General features: G+C 36.3%; 1 pseudogene; it reads left to right on the forward strand.

Moving 5' to 3' along the window:
* The first annotated feature begins 4,255 nt into the window (after positions 1-4,255).
* Positions 4,256-5,194, forward strand: LOC139044337 (olfactory receptor 2L5-like; annotated as a pseudogene).
* Positions 5,195-18,728: the final 13,534 nt, after the last annotated feature.

Raw genomic sequence — 18,728 nt, forward strand, 5'->3', positions numbered from 1 at the left:
TGGAATATTTTAAGTTATATTTAAATTCTAATTTTTTATTTTAACTGTAGTAAATATACACACTATAAAATTTACCATTTTGTCCATTTTCTTTTTTTGCCCCTGAGCTATCATCTGTTGCCAATCTTCCTCGTTTTGCTTGAGGAACGTTGTTGCTGAGCTACCATCTGTGCCAATCTTTCTCTGTTTTGTATGTGGGATGCTGCCACAGCATGGCTTGATGAACAGTGCATAGGTCCACGCTCAGCATCAACCTGGGAACCCTGGGCTGTCAAAGCAGAGTGCACAAACTTAACTGCTATGCCATGAGGCAGGCCCCCCATTTTATCCATTTTTAAGTATATAGTTCAATGAAATAAGATACATTCACATTATTGTCTAACCATTACCATCATAACCCCAGAACATTTTCATTTTAACCAACTGAAACTCTGTATCCATTAAACACTAACACCCATTCCTTTCAACTCCCAGCTCCTGACAACCAGCTCTCCACTTTCATCTTTAGACTACTTTGGGTAACTCAAATATGTGAAATTATGTGTATGGCTTGTCGTGACTGCCTTATTTCACTTAACATAATATCTACAAGTTTTATCCACATTGCAGCATGTAGCAAAATTTCCTTCCTTTTTAAGACTAATATTCCATTATATATATATATATATATATACACCATATTTATTTATCCATTAATCTGTTAATGGATACTTGTGTTGCTGCTACCTTTTAGCTATTGTGAATAAAGCTTCTGTGAACATGGATGTGCAAATATCTGTTCTAAACTTTGATTTCATTCCTTTTGGACATATACTCAGAAATGTAATTGCTGTATCATATGGTGATTTTATGTTTACTTTTGTGGGAAACTGTCATAACATCTTCTACAAGGGTTGCACCATTTTGCAGTCCCACAAACACTGCATGTGTTAAAAATTCTTCACATCCTCACTAACACTTGTTATTTTCTTTCTTTTTTTAAATAGTAGCTATCCTAATGAGTGAGAGGCGGTATCTTATTGTAGTTTTGATTTGAATTTCCCTAATAATTAGTGATGTTGAACATCTTTTCCTGAGTTTATTGGCCACTTCTATGCCTTCTTTAGAAAAATGTTTATTCAGTTGCTTTCCTCATTATTAAATTAGATTTTCTGTTGTTGTTGTTGAGTTGTAGGAAGTCTTTATATAATTCTTGTATCAATCCCTTATCTGATACATATTTTGCTAATATTTTTCCATTCTGTGGGTTGCTGATTTACTCTGTTGATAAAGATTTTCAATGCACAGAATTTCTTTTAATTTTGATGAAATCCAACTTATCTACATTTTTGTTGTTGTACATACATTTGTTGTCATATCCAAAAATCACGGCTAAATCCAATGTCATGAAAATTCTCCCCTATGTTTTCTTCTAAAATTTTGTAGTTTTAGTTCTCTGTTTAGCTCTTTGATCCATTTAAGTTAATTTTTGTGTGTGGTGAAAAGTAATGGTACAATTTCATTATTTGCATGTGGATAACCAGTTTTCTCTGCACGTTGTTGAAAAGAAGTTCCCACTGAATGTTTTTGAGACCCTGGTCAAAAATCATTTGACCACATATGTGAAGGGTTTGTTCTGGTATCTGTATTCTAGTTTATTGATTTGTGTCTGTCTTTATGCCAATACTACACTTTATTATTGTGGCTTTGTAGTAAGTCTTGAATCAGAAAATTATTTTATACGATTGTTTTGGCTATTTGGGGTACTTGAGGCTCTATATGAATTTTAGGATGTATTTGTCTATTTCTGCAAAAAACCTCACTGGAATCACGATAGACATTTCATTGAATCGGAATTTTCCTTATGGTAGTATTGACATCTGAATAACATTAAGTTTTCCAATCCATGAACACAACATGCCTTTGTGTTTATTTGTCTCTTCTTCACTTTCTTTCAGCAATGTTTTGTGATTCTCAGTGCACAAGGATGTTGCCTTCCTTGTTGAGTGTATTCCTAAGTATTATATTCTTTTTGACGATATTATAAATGCAATTCTTTCTTAAATTCTTTTTAGGGTCGCACATTTACTAGCGTACAGAAATACAAATGATTTTGTATCTTGCAACATTGCTGAATTAGATTGTTGGTTCTAAGAGATGTTTTGTGGACTCTTTAGAATAGAGCCCTTCTCCCTCCACCTGCCACCACCTCCATCTTGTTTTCCATTTTCCCATCTTTTCAACATCATTACATCCACTTTGTGTGTGGGGCTGTGAAATTGACAACATTGTTCAATTGTCTAGTATATATCGCTAAAATACAAAAATATAAATTATTGTAAAACCTGATGATCTTTTAGTTACTATGTCTATATGTAGGTATTCTCATTATTATTACTATTTTCTCTGTCAAGGCACTTTTAGAATTGTAAATTTATAGGCAATACTGAAAATTTTCAGAAAATGTTCTCAAGATATTTAGAATTTTCAAGAATATATTTTTCAATAAAATATTTCTCATTTACTTTTCTGTGTTTTGTTCATGCTGTTTGAATATGGTGTATCATACATATCAATTCTGAAAAAATGTTTTTTTGATAATAATAACTCCATTATTATCTTACTATGTGCTTTCTAAGAAAGACAATAAGCATATGTTGGTTTCCCTGTATTAATTCTCTAATTCTCCTACCTTGCAAAATGACAATCTTTTTCTGTTGCTATTGCTGTTACTTTCTTTTCATTCTGATAGATATTTTCACTTTGTCTTTGAAATTTTCACTCAATCTTTTTTTATCAGTTTCATAGTTTTTAATTTGTAAGAGGCTTTCTTGTTACCTGAAACTATTTTACATGTCTCATAATATTTATCTTGTGGGATAATATGTCACAGTTCTTTGATGATATGATTCCCATTTTTGAAAAGTACATTCTCTTTCTGCATTTTTACAATGATGTGTGACTCACTGTATATTCGTGCAGAGTGTGTGTGAATAAGTGTGTGTATGTATGTACATTTGTTCATCTTCTTCTTTCATTTTGGAAACTTCCTTAAAAGTCTGGTAGCACTCAACTCTAGAATAACATGCCAGACTAGAACTTTACATACTGTGTGGAGCTTCTTCACTTACAATGTCTCTGGAGGAGAATTCCTCCTCCTACCTCTAGGAAGGACTCTCAGAGTACTATTTCCTTTTTTCCATTTAAGTGACTGAATGTTTCTCTATCCAAATTCCTTCTTTCAGAGTCTTCAACTATTTCATCTCTCATTGTGCCTTTTGCTCACCTGCTGACTTTTAATTTGTAACATGTCTATTTCTTAATCATCATAATAATTGAGTTTTAAGAGGGAGGGATGATAAATACGTGTGCTTAAATTCACATACTTATCTAGGATTGGAAATGATTCTAAATACAAGAAAAACAAAGGGAAGAAAGGAATGAGTAAGACAAAGTGTTATAAAGTAATGTATGATGTTATATAAATGTTAGAGAAGCAGAGAGATAGAAAACATGTCATTTGGAAGAGCTTGAGCAAAGTCCTGAAAGCTACACTGAGCATGGTGTAGAGATTTTCAAGTAAAGGGTCTTCTTTAACTGCAGCATTCGGAACTTGAGTGAGGAGGCAGAAGAGAATGACTTTGTGTAAGTGGCACTTAACAATAAGGATTCGTGCAATATTTAAGAACAGATGAGCCAAATTATAATATCTAACTTCAAGAAAACATCTAACTTCAAGAAAGATTTGTCATTACTTGGCCAAGTAAATTTAAGAAATAAATATAACTCCTCAACATGAGCTGATAGGCTACTGTAGGATTAGAGGAAAGTTTTAGGGCTTAAATACGAAAGAAAAATCATCCCTTATGGGTCATAAACATTTATTGATACTAGAACTATACAATGTATACAGTTACATATATTTTCTATGCTTACATTTTGAATACAACACCTGATTTTGATGATATGTGAGTCTGTGTAGGGTAGTAAAACACACTTATCCTAATAAAGTCACAATTCAAATGTTGTTTTGAAATAATTTTAAGGATTGCTAAGAAAACACTTTGGCCACAAATATTTGCATATTCAAATTTCAATGTCTGGATTAGAAAATAAGATTTTTTTTCTTTCAAATGGATAAGTTCAGTTCATTTAAGAGCCATAAAATTTTATGTAATACACAGTCTGACTACAATAATAAGTTAAAAATAGCTTATAGTTTTGTACTTAACTTACTCTCTTGTTTGACTCTAGGAAAAATAATATCAGCTCCCCTATGGAAAATTATAATCAAACATCCACTGATTTCATCTTATTGGGGTTGTTTCCACCACCAAGAATTGGCCTGTTCCTCTTCATTCTTATTGTTCTCATTTTCCTAATGGCTCTGTTTGGCAACCTGTCCATGATTCATCTCATCTTCCTGGACACCCAGCTCCACACACCCATGTACTTTTTACTTAGTCAGCTCTCCATCATTGACTTGAATTACATCTCCACCATTGTTCCAAAAATGGTTTCTAATTATTTCTTAGGAAAAAAGTCTATCTCCTTCATTGGATGTGGGGTTCAGAGCTTCCTTTTCTTGACTTTAGCAGTTGCAGAAGCACTGCTCTTGACATCTATGGCCTATGATCATTATGTAGCTATTTGTTTTCCTCTCCACTATCCCATTCATATGAGCAAAAGAGTATGTGTGCTGATGATAATAGGATCTTGGACCATGGGCTCTATCAACTCTTGTGCCCACACCACATAAGCCCTCCAAATCCCGTACTGTCAATCCAGGGCCATCAACCATTTCCTCTGTGACATCCCAGCCATGTTGACTCTGGCCTGCATGGATACCTGGGTTTATGAGTATACAGTGTTTGTGAGCACCACCCTCTTCTTCGTGTTGCCTTTTATTGGTATTGCATGCTCCTATGGCCAGGTTCTCCTTGTTGTCCACCACATGCACTCACCAGAAGGGAGGAAGAAGGCCAATTCGACCTGCAGCACTCACCTCACTGTGGTGACTTTCTATTATGCTCCATTTGTTTACACTTATCTGCACCCAAGATCCCTCAGATCTCCAACAGAGGACAAGGTTCTGGCTGTCTTCTACACCATCCTGACCCCAATGCTAAACCCCATCATCTACAGCCTGAGAAACAGAGAGGTGATGGGGGCCCTAAGAAGGGTAATTCAGAGAATCTGTGCTGTAAAAACGTAGGCAGAGCTTTTTGCATGTGTAGCCAGGACTTGGATACAAGTTCATGTATCAGTGTACAGTAATTAGAATTATTATTTTATGCCTAGAGTGCAAGAACTAAAATTAGAGCAGAAGAAAATCACTCATGTCTGGACAAAATTATTTTGCAATAAACTAATCATTTCAACCCTTATCCTTTGTTCTTCATGGTGCATTTTCACATTAACTTCAAATTCATTTCCAAATGCATTTATTTTTTGCTGATATGCTGTCAGTGAAAATGGTTCTTGGTCATGGAAAGGAAAATGGAAACTGTCTAACTGAAATTGTCATTCAGCATAGAAGTTTTACCACTTTCAAATAAGTCTAAAACAGAAAAATAAGTGTTTCCTGAATGTCAAGATCTAACTGAAATTCAGAAGACTTCTTAGTCTTCTCACGGTAGACCCATAACTTACCAGTTAATCTTTCTTTCAATTTAGAGAGACTTATTACAGGGACTTAGCTGAAACTTCAGCAGGGATTCGGACTTCTCTTTCTTGTCTCTTTTAGGGTGATGAATCCTAGGGAAGTGATTTAACATCAGGAGTACATCAGGATCAACAATGAAAACTTGGAGGTGCTAACAAAAGTCAAGGAAATTGTGAAGTTAATTTTAAGAGGAGTGTTTCAAAGGTTTTGTCAATTAATGGGAATTAGGAATATCAAGGACATTCCCACAATCGCCCATGACATTCTGCACACACAAAGTTTACATCCTAAGTAATGTTAAAAAACAAACTCAGTTGGGGGCCGGCTTGGTGTCTCAGTGGTTAAGTTAGCACATTCTGCTTTGGCGGTCCAGGGTGCACCGGTTTGGGCCCTGGGTATGGACCTACACACTGCTTGTCAAGTTATGCTGTGGCAGGCATCCTACCTATAAAGTAGAGAAAGCTGTGAATGGATGCTACCTCAGGGCCAGTCTTCCTTAGCAAAAAGAAGAGGATTGACAGTAGATCTTAGTGCAGGGCTAATCTTCCTCAAAAAAAAAATTCAATTGAGTAAATTTTACAGATTTTATTGGCTTTATTCAATGATTCATGAATCTGAAAGCATCCCTTCTAGCATCCCACCTAGACAGGAAGAAGCTCTGAAGACCTATACAAAAAGAAAGACCTTTATAGTCAGAAGGAGGTGGGACAAGGAAGTTATTCTTGAAAAGAGCTGATTGGTTCAGGCAAGGTCAACTTCCCTTGGGGGATGGCGGGGTCCATCAGGTGGCTTACCTCGCTAGTGCTGACCAGTTAATTCCAGACTGAGTGGTTTGAGAATCTAGTCCTTGGAGAGGTTGAAACTGTAATTAAGTTAGGTATATGTCTTGGCTTGTTGATGGGGACTTAGCACAAGTGACTCCATTCTGGACCTGTTGTCTCTTTTGTAACAGTAGCCACTGCTACTCTTGTATTAGATAATATCTCAGATGAGATTTTCTTCTTCATTTACTACTTCTTATAGGTTTCTCTGAAATAGGTTGAGAAAAGTCAATATCTATGTACAAATTTGAGTCACTGATAATATGGGTCAGTTACTATCCTAAACAAGTCCCACTTTTATGGCCAATAAAAATCCCTCAGCTCATGTAAACTTCCCCCCGGTTGAAGTGCTGCCACTGCTCATCAGTGATAACTGCACAAATGTTCTTTATCATCTCAGGTATGGCAGGGAGGGGAAAGGTCATACTCTACAGAATTTGAAGGGCACAGCACAAAATGAAAATATGAGGTCTCTTGTTCTAGAAGCAGGAAAAAGTGATTTAGTGGTCCTAAAATGCAAAGTTTTTTCCTTCAAAATTAATTTATTAGCTATAAATGAAATACAAATTACAAACAATATTTCTTGTATCATGATTTTATATATAATAAATAGTAATACTTTATTATGTAATGCCTGTATTGGTCATAATATTTTTCTGGCTCACTTTTCTCCAAATTTATTTTCATCAAAATTTATACTTTTAAGAACTTCATTTGTTATCAATATAATTGAAAATATTGTCAGTCAATGATGGCAAATGCTAAGATGCAATTAACTTTTGATGATTTTTGATTTTGAGAAGCATCTGCTTAAGTTACCGAAGCTATTATGCATGCTTATACGTTGTGAAAATTTGGACTGAATTTCTGATGTTGTATCAAAATATAAATTTTACTACATGTGGAGCTGATGATTCTCATGAGAATTTTTTTCTAAAAAGATTTCTCTTATGAATCAAATTCAACTTAGCAATCCATATAAATCAATTTCATATAAATCAAATTTAATTTTAAATCTGAATTTAATCAATGGCTTTCTAATAATTCCTCTCAAATTTCTGGTAACTTGTGGACTTTGTATAAAAATTCGAAGTGTCCTCATGTTTCTAATGCCTGTTTATTCCTTTTATCATTGTATATTCAATTACAAGTGAAATGCATGCTATTTTTTGTTGTTGCTAATAACTGGCTTTTGAAACTTCAAGGGAAAGAGTTTTCTTTTCCTTCATTAATCTTTCATATCACATTTTAAATCCTCAAATTACCTTTAAATTTTGTTTACAATTCTAATCCTGTGGATGTTTCTTTTGCAATGTTGCAGTAGTTTCAAACCATTGATTCTGGACTCTTCGATGAATTCTGTGAGTCCCTTGTATGCTTCAGTGCAATGACCATGCGTACACGTTTTTTTAAAAATTGCTTTCTATCCCCAAATCCCCACCCAGTACATAGTTGTATATTTTAGTTGTGGGTCCTCATGTATACACTTTTATTTAAAATAATTTACTGGCAAGTTTGCTTCCTAAGCTACCTAGCATTTCCTGTTCTGGCACTCAGGTGAGATAGTTAATAATTTCTTAGGTGACAGAGGGATGGGCTCTGGGACTGAAGGATAAGTCAGCCCCTGCCCCCATCATAGGTCATTGCTGCTGCCAGGCAGAGATTCTCCTTTCTAATGGGCAGTGGCCACTTCCATCATTGTTGTTACACCTGTAGCTGCTGCTTTCATCGCTACCACCAATTAAGTTCCAGGTCTCAACCCAGCTACTCCCTTGGGGTCCTGTGGTGCTTTGAACACAGATGTGTGTGTGCACATGAGGAGGCCAGGCCAATTGCCCTTTGTGCATGCTGCCTTAGCCCACATGTGCAGGTGCTGTTGCTGGACAAAAACTAGCATCCTAATGCTTCCATATAACCTAGCTCCGCTGCTCAGGTGTATACTCCGAGATAAAGTTATTAACAATTTCAAGGTTTTAACAACAGAGCATTAAACCAAGAAAGAAACCTTTCTGAGCATGAGACACTATGCAAGCAAACAGGGCACATGCCCGGGAGGGCAGACCTGAGAAGAGTAGAATGAATGAGCAGGAGAGGAATAATATCATGCAAATCAGGAAAATGATGAGAATGTCTGCTGTTTTTGTCATTTATCATCAGTGGAAATAATCTGATGGAGTGTCATGTTGAGCAGAGATTCCCAATTCAGACTCCTTACCTATTTCAAGTAGTGACTAAGGGAGGTAATCAGGAGATATGGATCAATTTTTTGCCCTGGAACACCATGGCCTAGGCGAAACCATGCCATATCTCTGGATGTAGTTTGTTCAAGAGCAAGATGGAATCATTTTGCCCTTTGGTATCAGTAAATGGTGTAGGAGAGGAAAAATAAGTTTCCTCTATGTTTCTATGTTCCTGGCTAAAAAATCCCCTGTAATAAAAGAAAGATTAACAGGAAACAAGCGCAAGTTTCGTAACATATGCATGCTATATAGATAGGAAAGACCCAGGAAAATCAGCTCCCTGAAATGGCCAAGTCTTCACCTTAAATATCATCTTTAGCTAAAGACGAAGATGTTGGGGGAAAGGGGAGGAGCAGTTAGGGGAGGTTACCAGGAAAGGCACAGTAAACAAGAGCATGTTCTTTCTGCAGATTTGAGCTGCCACTTTACTCCATTGATAAGAGTTTCTAGAGATCTGGTCATCCTCCACCACCTGGTTAAGAGAGGGAGAAACCCTTGCAAATGGAAATTTCCCTCATAAATGTAAATATCTCTTGCAAAAGGGTGACTTCTACTCCAGTTTTCACAAGTTGTTCTATGTCTGCTGATTCTTAAAAGTAACCAGCCTATAATGATCTTTATGCCAAAGAGGCACATTTGGGGGTGGCAAATTTTGCTTTCCTTTAATGGCATCATTAAAGTCTCTCTTACTAACTTTACTACAAAAGCAAGGATAATTCAAATTTTCGTGGCAACAAATCTGGAAATGAGGATTAATAGGTCAAAGCAAATACTGAGCACTCCAGGCTATTAGAAATGACCTTGAAATTCTTTATTCCAGTAGTCCCATGGCTCAGGAAAGTAGTAAACTAATTCCCACAGATATTGTGTCTGCACAAATGAGGAAGGCCATTCCTTCTCCCATAAACTCTTACCATTAGGAAGAGCAATATAGAAAGAAGACAAATTATTCAAATATTCTACCAGTATCTCCATTGTTTGTGAGAATCTACCCCAGATCATTTTAAAAACTGGACAATAAAGTCTCTCAGGATAGAAATACCCAAGTTGTCTTCAACTCACAGGGTTCCTGGCTCACTGTTCATTATGTCTCCTTTTAGCCATTTTTATTATCATCCAGTTGTTAACCAATAAATATTACCTTGTACTTCTTCTCCTTGTTTTTTACTGAGGAAGATAGACCCTGAGCTAACATCTGTGCTAATCTTCCTCTATTTTGTATGTGGGTCAGCACCACGGCATGGCCACTGACAAGTGGTGAAGGTCCATGCCTGGGAACTGACCCTGGGCTGCTGAAATAGATCACACTGAATGTAACCACTAAGCTATGGGGCTGGCCCCGTATCTTTCATTTCTTATTCATTCTTCAATTGTTTCATGACAGGAAAATGCAAATTTTAAAGCACATGGTCTCTATTTGGATGCTTTTATAATGCACATTGTGTGCATTGAGTTTTCTTATATATTAAGTTATCAAGGTTTGATTTACAGAAAGGGAAATTCTATTTCTCTTCCTATTTTTAGTGATGAGTATCTTTCTCAGACAATGAAGTGTGGGTGAATTGTGTGATAATATGGATTAAAGTAATAATTGCCTTCTTGTAATGTTTAGTTCAACCCCAACTACTCATTTAGTTGCATTCAAAATCTGGAATAAAAAAGACAGTTGTTATTTGGACCAAATGTCTTATCACTCACTAAATAATTACTAATTGCTGCATTTTACGGGACACGAAGATGTATGTGTCATACAAACTGGGAGCCAATTTCACATTTCGGTCTTAACCTCCATCCTTTTGTCTTATTTCCATGAAGTCAAACAATCATGAAATCCTCTTCATTTTCTCTCCTAAATATTTTTAAATATATTTTTTCCTCACCTATCACTGAAATCACTTGCTCCAAAGTGCACTCCAAACATTAGGAATTATCCTGCTTGTAATGATTATAGTGGTCTCCTTGGTGTTCTGTCTTATCTCAAAGGTTTTAAATGCATATTTGCAGCAGCTAACCGCCAAAGAAATGACACGCTCCCAAGACCCCATTCCTGTTTCACTCTGTGATTATGTTGATGACCTGCTCTTGGAATTGGAAGGGAGTTTGAGATGGAAGAGCGTAGTGTCTGCCCTTGTGACAGAAATAGCATCTTTAGGTCCTATTTTTCAGGATAATGATTGGGGATGTAAATAATGGTGGTTCCTTGGAGGCACTTATAGTTTAATATTTCTGTAAGAGCAGAATCTAAAATTTAAGAGAAAATAAACGATGCTTTCAAGGGTGCAGAGTACAATTCTCTGGAAGCAGTGGCTGTGTTAGTGGTTTCCATTTTCCTGCACTTTCAAATATTTACCCAGCATCACTACAGTTGAATGTCCAAGTGGATTTGGACATTTGTACTTTAGAAGATATTTCTATGCAAAGCTTCAACTATATTTGGAAAAAGTCCATATCCCTTACCTTGACCCGTCTGTGAAGCTTCTTTGATCTGCATGTCCTAACTTTCTCCCACTCACAGCTTCCTGCTGCTCTCTTTCCTCAGTCATTTGAGGTCTTTGAGAGTTCTTTCCCTGAGGTTGACATGACCAGTCTCTTCTTCATGTCAGGGTGGCCTCCCTGATGATTCTATGTGATAAATCTCCCTGACTTCATCAATGCCCAGTGTGACTATATAATGTGGGCTTTAGGTGTTTATCGCTCACACTGACATTTGGGCTCCACATGGTCAGAGGCTGTATCTCCTTGTCCATTGTTTTACCCACAGTAACAAGAATGATGAGCATCACACAAAAGTGCTCAGTACGTACTTTGAATTAATAAAGAGTAAATGGAGGCGAATGAATTTCCATGAAATCCTCCCAATTGCTTGTGCCTGGTGCGAACCTTGGAGGCTATTTTTTTCAGTTTGTCATTATCTCATCAGCACCTATTGTTGTTACTGTTGTATAAAAGTGAGTTGATTGTTGAATGTCTCCAGGATATAGTTGTAAATAGTGTATTTTTTACTAAATGAGAAATTGTATCATTGGTGATTTTTAGAGGGTAAATCAATGGTAGAAAGACCTGAACACCAAAGCCAAAACCCAAAAATTAATCCCAGAGGTCATATGAAGAGCAGGAAAACGTACATACATTTTTTTTTAATCCAAGAAGAAAAACAGGCTCCAGGAAAGCAAATAAATGAATTGTATCAAAGACTGAGGAGTCTGACTCACATTTCATTGCTCATCTGAAAGGGAAAGGGAGACAGAAGGGGATGAATCCCGACTTTTGTGTAGAGAAATTATCTCGCTATTTCTTCCTTCAGATGTTTCATGCAGCATGTTCACAATTTTCTTAAATTGTATCACATTTCAATATGCTCAGTTGAGTCCACAAATAACACAATACAGATATGTCCCTAGCATTTGCATGCCATATCACCCCATTCTTCTCTGGGAGGCACTACATAATGTGTCTTTTTCTACACCATCAAGCAATTAACTCAATTTTCTCCAGACACTGATTAGGTGTCCTACAAATTTAACTAAATTCTGACACTATTAACCTAAGGATACCATCAGATTCCACAGGTTTAGGGTTCAGTCCAAAAAGGCTGTCCCCACCTTAGATGCCAATCACAAGTCCAAGTGCCAGTGCTTCTGACCTGTGACCTATAAAATGGAGGTGCCCATGAGCCCCTCCTCATTTGTGATTAATCTGCTAGAGTAGCTCAAAAAACTCAGGAAACTGCTTTACTTACTAGGTTATAGGTTGATTACAAAGAATATTAAAGGATATGGATGAACAGCCAGATGAAAAGATAGATAGGGTGAAGTCTTGAAGGGTCCTGAACAGAAGAGCTTGGGGCTCTGCGTCTGGAAACATTCCACTTCATCAACCTAGAAGATCTCTAACCCCAGTCCTGTTGTGTATAAAAAAGGTTTTACTACTGCTATTTTACTGATACACTTAAAGGTACTTCAAACTATGAAGGGGGTTATGTAGGAGTTTTAATGGTCATAGAAAAGAATGAAGGCTTGAAAGAGTCCATCCTTCAAACTCTCCATTCACTGCCCAAGTTCACACTGCCAGTATCTTTCCCTGGCTTCTTTAATACCTTTTAAAGTGTTTTTGTGACTAGAGTCTGTTTCAAACTTATATTATATCCTATACAGTGTCATCCAAGTTTTTTTTTTCTAAAATACAAATGTGATAGTTTCATTCCACAAGCTATAATTTTCTATTGAATGCACAAGACTTTCCAAACTTAGATTCATATTCCACTGCTTCTAAAGGTACATTATGTCTACTTTTACCTGTTTGCTATCCCAAAATGTGTTCCTCTTTGGCTTGAGTATTTTTGAGAATAAAAGACTAAGGAAGAAACTTTGACCTTCCCCCTAACTGCCTGTTCCAAAGAGGAGCGACCAACACAGATAACAATAGTATTATATGAACTAGATGTGGTGGACAGGGAGGAAACTAACAAGGCCCATTTCATCAGTCTTCCCATTTTCCATCGTCTTTGCAAGGTATGGCAAACATTTGTCTATTTAACTTTTGCCTTTCCAGCTACATGTGTATTGCCTTCCTTTTCTTTGAAGTCCCAAACCAATACCACAAACATCACCTTCTGTCTTTAGCTGAAGATTGTATTTAAGTGGGGGCTTTGGCTATTCTGGTGAGTTACTCAGTTTTCCTGGCTTTCTTCCATGTTTACATGTTATAGAACTTGTTTGACTTTCTCCTGTTATTTTGTCTCGTGTCAATTTAATTCTTCGACCAGCCAGAGGAACCTAGAAGTGTAGATGAATATTTCTGCCTGCTCTACGTTCAAATTTCAACTTGTGGAAAGTTGTATTTATATTTTACATATTATAGCTGAAACCTAAGTTTCTCTTATTACTTCACATATTGCATGCTGTAGCTACCTAGTCATTTGCCTCTGTGCGTTTAGGTAAATATTTCCTTTAAATACAAATAACTTCTTTCACATCATTTAAATATATAATTTTCTTAATTTAATTTAGAATAAATTGTGATTATTCCCACATGCAGGTCATTTAATCTCAATACTTTAATTGAAATGATAAATACACCAAATTAAATAATCCCATTCAAAATTGTTTTATAAAAGTATGTTAGGAGAAGACAGACTCCAGATATCAATTACAGTTAAGATAAAGCAAAACAGGTAAGCAAAATTAGAAACATCACATTTGAATGCTTCTTTTCTTACTTCATATTCCATTAGCTATATTTTATGTATCACAAATAAATTTTATATACTGCATATATGTAATTTAAAAATTATTTTATGTGATGCTCTAAGGCTGTGCTGTCCAATGCAGTAGCCATTGGCACCATGTGGCAACTGGGCACTTGAAACATGTATAGTCAAAAGTTCAATGTCCTCTAAATTTAAAATACACATAAAATTATGAAGACCTACATTAAAAACAACATAAAAGGGGCAGGCCCCATGGCTTAGTGGCTAAGTTTGTGCACTCTGCTTCAGTGGCCCAGGGTTTCACTGGTTCTGATCCTCACTGTGGACCTAGCACTGCCCATCAGGCCATGCTGAGGTGGTGCCGCACATAGCAGAACCAGAGGGACCTACAACTAGAATATACAACTATGTACTTGGGGGGCTTTGGAAAAAAGAAGAAGAAGAAGAAAAATATGGAAACAGATGTTAGCTCCAGTGCCAACCTTTAGAAAATAAAAATTAAAAAACATAAATGATCACATTAATAATTTTATATTGATTACATATATAAATTATAATATGTCGATAAGAGTATATCACTATATAAATAGCAATATATGTACAAACATGTAATACAATATATTGTAATATGTTATTAATATAAATGTTAATATTAATTTTGATTATAATGTTTGGCATTAAATCAATAAACTCTTTAAATCAACTTCACTTTTTAAATGTGGCTATTAAATTTCACTATTTAATTGTGAGTCACCTTATATTTCTACCAGACAGTGCAGCTCCAGGGTATTCTGGTCAACATGTAAAGGGAAATAAACAAGAGCAAGGGCAGCCATGACTATTCTTTTATAGAAGAGATTACCCCAAACATTCTGTTATGGCCCCAGGTCTTCCTCATTTTCAGGCTGCCGATAATGGGATTCAGCGTGTGGGTTAAACCGGTGTGGAACACTGCTAACAGCTTATATTCTTCTGGTGAGCAGAGATTCCTGTTCTAAAGACAGATGTAGACAAAAGGTGCATAGTAAAATGTCATTATGGTTAGATGTGTTGCACAGGTGGTGAAGACCATTTTTCTTCTCTCTTTTGAGTGCATACAGTAAACAGCAAAAGGGACATAGCCATAGAAAGCAGTGATTCAAAGGAAAGAAAAAAGGAAAGAGAGGCTTGTGCTCACAAAAAACATGTACTCATAGACACAGGTGTCCCTACAGGCCAGAGGCAACATAGTTGAGACATTGCAAAAGAATTGACTAAGGCAGTAAGGAATGTGGAGGGTGTAGACTGGGTGTGGCAAGGAGTTTATAAATCCCCAAACCAAGATCTTATGATCATCTTTACATGCATTATTTTACTCATTCATATGGGCTAATGGAGGGGGTGCAAATAGCCACATAACAATCACAGACCATGAAGGCCAGTAGTAAGACTTCAGAACGTGCCATGGTCAGGAAGAAGGAGTTTTGCACCCCAAACCCCAGGTAGGACATGCCTCTCTGGCCAGGGAGGAAGTTGAACACCATCTTGAGGATGGTGGTACAGATGTCCATCAGGTCCATAAGGGAGAGCTGGCGGAGGAGAAAGCACATCAGTGTGTGGAACTGGGGATCCAGGCGCATGAGGTGAACCATTGCTGAGTTATCCAACAAGGTTTGAAAGAAAATGAGGATGATAAAGAACAAGAGGAGCGCTCCAGCTTGATTTGGGGGAAATAATCCCAGCAAAATGAAGTGATTTGAAGTTGGATTCCATTTCTACATGAGAACTCACTGCTTTAACTTCCTTGAAAGAAAAAACAAAAACAAAGCACAGGACATGAAACAAAACAGGAGCGTAAAAAGAACTCTGACTTTACTAATGTTTGTTAGAATGAATTGTTTTTCCTTCAATCTTGCAGCTTTTCTTCAATCAAATTCAGAAATGAATGCTCCCTCTCCAAGTTTCCTAGTAAGCATTTCAGCAAAAGATCTTAAAGTATAAAGTCATGTCATAACCAGCAAAGATAAACAAGACAACTAAAGCATTCCTCTGTAGATAACTCCTGGCAAAGCACATGGCTCACAATTTATCCGCAAATCACAGAAATCCCTGCATCCCTGAACGTCTGTCAATCTGACACATCATATTGACAACAGTAACTGGAACAAGTGACTCAGAAACACTTTGCATGCTTGAATTCTAAGTCCTTTATTACTGAGGTTTCTTCTACGTCGTCAGTTTCTGCTCTTTCCTCCCCACTGCCACTACTCCAGCCAGGCAAACCATGATTCTTTACCTCTCATGTACTTTATAACTTCTATGTCTTTACTGAAAATGTGCCCACCACCCAAAATCAATGTCTTTGAACTATGAAAGTATGTATTGTCTGCCCTACATCTACCTTAATTATAAAATATTACTTGAATATTCTTTCTTCTGTAATGATGTTTCCATTTTCTGAAGCCCTACAGAATTCAAAGTCAAATGCGCATATTTTTATACATAGTTTTCTTCATCAGGCAAGTTACACATGACAAAATTCACAGATTACATGATATATATTTTTGCACTCCATTTTCCACTGCTTCAAGCAATAACTAGTATGACAATGAAAATGTACAACAGTATGGCCATTGGTCTCACTCTCCATATATACTCTCTCTTCATATCTATATTTATCTTTTTCTCATATATCTTTGAGTTGCCATAAATTATATGAAATGCTTTTCACCTTATCTCATTTATTGCAATTCTTTGCCAACCAAAATTCTGTTAACTTCGGTATTAATAACTCTATTTTTCAAATAAGAAAAGTAATATTCATAGATGTGACGAGTAATCTCAAATATAGTTAGTGATGCAATCAGATTTTGAGCCTGTGTGACTGTTTCAAATTTCTAGTTATTTCAATATTCCAAGTTTCCTAATTTTTGGTAAACGCTTTGTTCTGTGTACCATGCCTTATTGAAATCAAGTAGTGTAGTTATTACTCTTTTTCAAAAGATCAGGCTTAATTCCATATTTCAGAGTAGGTCAAAGCATACTGAAATTAGATGGGATATGTATATTTTCTCTGCATTTTAGTTTCTTTGCTGTTAGTGGAAGCAGAATCAAGCAATTGCAAAGTTATTCCACTAGAAAAGCAGGTATGAGCAGGAGGAGCCTCTTGATTTATACATCATGTATGTTTGTACTTACTCTCTTCAGATTTAATTGATTAAACAGAGCCACTATTTAGAAGTAAAGAATAAAGAAGAGTTAAAGATGAATAATTTTTCCTTTCTGGAGAATCTTCCTACCTTTTTATGCCTATACCTTTCCTTTGGGAATTTTTACATGTAACTCAACTTTTTATAGCCCTTTTCTACTTATGTTAACTCAATTCTGGCAATTTGTTCTTTCCTTCACTCAGTCTCCCAAACATGCATAAACTGTGATTGTTGCACTTCTTATAATTTCAATATATGTTTGCTGTCTTCCTTCTCTGTGTCTCCATGTGGGATTTCCTGTTTTATGTGTGCTCATCTGTCTCAAGGAGACATTCAATGACACATTATGTCGAAGACACTGGTTTGGGTTTCAATCTTGTGTTACTGATCTTTCAACTGTAAAGAATAACAAGTAATGTTTGCTTAAGTTATTCATATTTAGTAAGTTAAAATCATATATTACTTCATATAACATTTAAACACAAGTAAAATTATGAAAAAGAAATTTCACTTTTATAGCTGTTTATTTGACAAATGCTAACAATGAAAAGTACAAAGTCAGGAACATAACACATGCACAATTTTGTTAGGCATGGATGCTAGATGGGATTGTAGACAGTCTCTACTTTTTATAACTTTCCATTAAAAAACTGATGACATAACAGATAAAGACAAAACATACAGTCACCATCCTTATAATACAATCATTCCCTCAAATGATATTCACTAAGTTTCTATTTTATGTCAGTGCAGCCAGGTATTGAAATGCTTTGGTGATTAAAACACGCAAGAATCTACAAGTACATAGTTCAAGTGTACCAAGAATAGGCCAGCAAACTCTAACTCCCAATCTGTTGTCATATAGTGATTAGTACTGTAGATAAAAATAAAGTAGAGTAAAGGGATAGACAGACAGATAAGAGAACTCAAAACAGCCACTACGTGGAGGCAATATTCAAGCAGATCTGGTCAAAGAACTTTCAACTTGAGTAAACAGCAAGCAAAATTAAAATCTGTTTTCTCAGGACAATAGCTGTGAGCCCAGGGATTTTGAAGGACAGGGCATTAGGGCATTGGTGTAGGAAATACCAGACCATGGTAAGGACTTGGATTTGTTTTGGTTGAGATGAGAAGCCTGTGAGAGTGCTATGATCTTAGGTATATTTCTAGAACTCACATGACATGTTCTGGGTGAGTAGAGAGCTGCAAGGAGGAGTGTCTGTAGGAGTCTAGGCAGGGAGGAATCAAAACAGCCCTGGAAATAAACTATGGAAGATTTTCTAGATGATAGCACCAGAGTTATTCATGGTGGTAGGGGTTGACTCTGTACTTATTTAATGTTCTTGTTTCTTCCTGAGAATTAAGTTCCTTAATAAGTGCACATCCCTTGGCATAGACCATGGCTGTGACTGCAAGATGCCTAGTGATCCTCATCCTAACCTATTATGTCCTTACCACAGTGTTGATACAGACCATCATGAAATGGTTGCCTATCTTATCATTTGTATATGTCTGGTTCCCTCTCCTGACGTTTGATCTTGTCCCTTTTATATGAGTATTGTTCTGATTTTAAAAAGGAAAGTTCTAAGACCTGAGTGAATCAGGATAGTTGGTCACTATTCAGAG

This window comes from Equus asinus, unplaced genomic scaffold, assembly GCF_041296235.1.
Source record: "Equus asinus isolate D_3611 breed Donkey unplaced genomic scaffold, EquAss-T2T_v2 contig_803, whole genome shotgun sequence".
NCBI lineage: Eukaryota > Metazoa > Chordata > Mammalia > Perissodactyla > Equidae > Equus > Equus asinus.